Genomic DNA, 4,146 nt, shown 5'->3' on the forward strand with positions numbered 1-4,146 from the left:
CTAAATTATAAGCGTCATATGAAAATTTAAATTTCTCCAATTTTATAAGAGCCAAAACTATAAGCGTCATATGCAAAAATTTTAATTGATCCAATGCTATATGATCCTAAGCTATTAGCATAGAAAACCAAAGTATGCTCCAATTCTATACGAGCCTAAACTATAAGTGTCACATGAAAATTTAAATTGCTCCAGTGCTATACAAGCCTAAACTATAAGCATAAAAATATGCAATCTTATACAAAGATTTAAACAAAGCGTCTGGTGCAAATTTAAAATGCTTCAATGCTATATGGGCCTAAACTATTAGCATTAAAAATAAAAATATGTCCCACTTCTATATGAACCAAAACTGTAAGTGTCATATGAAATCAAGACTTCTCCAATGCTATGCTATCCCAAACTATAAGGTTCATATGAAAAATTAAATTTCCCCAAAGCTTCATGTGCCCAAGATGTAGGCCAAAATCTTTTCGGCTTCCCCTCTCAAAATGGGATGAAAGATCGGAGATTAAGCTTCACAAGTCAAAATGTGCTGCACATATACGGAAAAGACAAAGATAACATGTGCATGTTGGGCCAAACCTATCAACGACAATATCAGCTTGACAACTAGGAAATTCTCTGGTTGTACATAAAAAAGATATCTACTTCATATCTAAATATTTTGGATACCTTACAAAATTTTAGCCATATAATGTCAATGTTCCATGATTCGAAACAAACACAAAAATATGCACCCATATATTTTCGAGTTCCGGATCCGAACAAATATAATTCGCATCCAGACCTCGAGGGGCATCTGTTGACACCGATTTTGTCCTAAATTATAAATCATTAGATTTTTTTACTGTATAATAAATAGAAGGTAAGTTATTCAATGCACAAACCATTGATAGAGAATTCCTATATCAAGTCAAATTCTCATCGTGGACGGACCCATGATTTTGGAAATAAATCAACCACGGGGTAAATTCAAATGTGAAACAAATATCAGACAAGGTATACTATATTTACTAGAGTCGACACAACATCCCTATAAAATATGGTCGAGTTATATGAGAATAAATGGCAAGATACGTCATCAAAAGAAATTTTATAATACATACATAAATTAGTCTTTGCTAGCCATACAAGCATAAAGTTGCTAGCTAACTTATATGCAAAGAGCTATACGTGAGCTGCAGCTACGTGCATGCATGGATTTACCGGCACCGCTGCCTGCACAGTAGCTTACCCTGCCTAATTGGCCAGATTAATTAAACTCCCAAAGCCCGTTACAAAAAAACAAAGAGAGAGCTGACTGAAGAAAATATCTACTCGGTCAAAACACTCATGATGCCGGCTCCGCCAAGTTTCCTACGCCTGCACGATCGAGAGAGAGAACGTGGGCAGTTCCCACGATCTTTCTTACGGCACCTCTCAGCCGATCGGCTATATAATCACCATTCACTAATCGTCATTCGCCATACGCATCGCCGATACCCGCACCAAATTAGTCCATCGCTGCTGCTGCTAGGCCATACTCGTACATACACGCAGCCGGCCGCTCGCTGTACGCGTTGCCGGCCAATCGTCGCCGACGCTGCCGAAAGAACACGTCGGTGCTCCCACGTCTCCACGCAAAGGTAATAAAAAAGGAAGGTTCATACTTTCCTGCTTCCATGGTGCTCCCATGGTGATTGTTGCTCCATACATCACATATATTTTCTAGGTTTAGATCCCTACATAATCCAAAGTTCATATCTTGTTTGGTCGTATGATGATCTTTGATCTCATGTGATACACTTCAAGAATAGAACCAAAGTTCATATCTTGTTTGGTCTCATGATGATCTTTGATCTCATGGGATCCACTTCAAGAATAGAACCAAGTTCATATCTTATTTGGTCCCATGATGATCTTTGGTCTCATGTGATACACTTCAAGAATAGAACTAAAGTAGATATTGCTTGGATTGCACATATTACTTTAACTTGCCCAAATTAATATATCCCTTGTTTTGGTCTCATGGCGAAATTCCATGAAGATACAAATCGGGATAATCAACCAAATCCTACTTTGGTCTCATAGTGATCACTGGTCATATGATGATACAAATTAGGTGCACATGATAAAATTTTGGTCGCTCCGGTCACATGGTGATTTTATCCCATGTTGATACAAATCAAGGATAGAATTAAAATTCACATTACCACGCTATGAAAATCCTAGATTATTCTCCATATAAGATGATAGTCTAGTGTCCTAAATATATATATGCGTTGAAGTTGTTGCTTTTTGGTGCTGGCCGTATAGTAAATGTTGATCATACGAAATAGTATTTTGCATGTCACTTGCCTAGCTAATTGCCTTGATCGGTATACAGTCTAGGCTCTATAAAATCAAACTTTGTGCATGAAGTCATACACAAATAGAATAAGCACTGGTACACATTCTCAATCAGCTGTGGACTAGGCAGTAATACCGGAAAGATACGCATACGTAGTGAGATCATGTAAAGAGCGTTGCATACACTTCATATTGGGTTTGGCATTAAAGCTAATCTGCCGCACCCTAACATGCATGCGTGCTGATTCTTTCTCACTACACTATGCACCTCCTCTATATGGACTAGATCTATAGCATAGTGCATTTGCAACATTCTATTAAACCATTACATGTGAGGAGTTCCATATCATATATGATATCTGGTATACCATACTGTTAGTGCTAAAATGAATATGACAATCAAGTAATCATGCATGACATTTACTTTATGTATAGTTTAGCCGCATATAGCTTGACTGAATTAATAATTGTCATCATGCTCATGTAAAATATAAATAGATAAATATTCTCTTGTTTGGTTACACTACAAGCGTACATTCTATGCTATGATAGTGATAATACAATCTAAGAGAATAACCATGCTTCACTCGGTTATGCTACACGTGGGCATATTGCCACACGACGCTAGTAATAATACAAGTGAAGTGAAACTTAGCGAAATATGTTCATATAGAAACACTAGTCTCTCATGCAAAGCTAGTGCATTAACATAGGTGTTGAAATCATATTGCACCATCAAGTTGCATGCATATATTCAATGAAAAGTCAGCATGCTCACAAATCAATATATACTCTTGTTTGGTCACACTACATGCTGCTATGATAGTGATGATACAAATAAGAAAGAAATAACCATACTTCTCTCGGTTATGCTACACGTGGGCACATTGCTACACGGCGCTAGTTATAACACAAGTGAAGCCAAAGTTAATCAAATTCTCATACGGCATACGTATCCAAGAAATGTAGGGTAAAAACCACACCTAGCCAAAATCAACTGGCATTTACATTACTCATCATGCTAGTAATAGAAAGCAAGTTGGGAAGAAATTAAACATGTCGCATGTTAGAAAATACAACATGCACCAGTTGGTTTAAATATTAAACTACTAAATACTAAATCATGGTACAGTTAAAAATGTACAAGAAAGTATAGCTAGCTGAGTCTCTGGAATAGATGAATCTAGTATCTTCATATGAGCTGTCATGCTCTAAAAAGGAGTCAGGTCTAAAAATCCTTACACTTCTGTTGCTATAGCATCCCTGGAAATGTATTAGCAGCCCCATGATAATATCCTCTTACACATACCTCAACGTGTATGCAAGATCAAAATTGAACAAAGATAGATGCAGGTTAGTCCAAGATATAATCGGTTAGCTTGCATTCCTCAAATACTCTCATGTTGAAAGGAAATGAGAAATTAAATTATGTATATCCCTGTAGCGATGATTCAGTGCTACACCCATCAGTACTAACCAGTACTACACCCTTCCTACTAGAAAAAGAATATGCATATCTAGATATAGAATAGCTGCTGATGCATGCATGTAGAAAAGCATTGTGCATGACCCTGGGCCAAAATCGCATGCACCATTCTGATGCTCTTATTAGTTGGCTAATGAAACAATCTCATGGACAATTAAAAATATACTTTATGATCTAAGCCGACTGAATATAGTATATATCTGATGCATGCGCTTTACTTGTACTTCCCAAACTAGTACAAGTGCAAAATATTCTACTTGTACCTCTTATACTAGTGCAAGTGAAAAATGAGACTTATACACTAAATATAAATGATGCCAAAAACATGA

The sequence above is a fragment of the Lolium perenne genome, chromosome 4 (assembly GCF_019359855.2).
Source record: "Lolium perenne isolate Kyuss_39 chromosome 4, Kyuss_2.0, whole genome shotgun sequence".
NCBI classification, from domain to species: domain Eukaryota; kingdom Viridiplantae; phylum Streptophyta; class Magnoliopsida; order Poales; family Poaceae; genus Lolium; species Lolium perenne.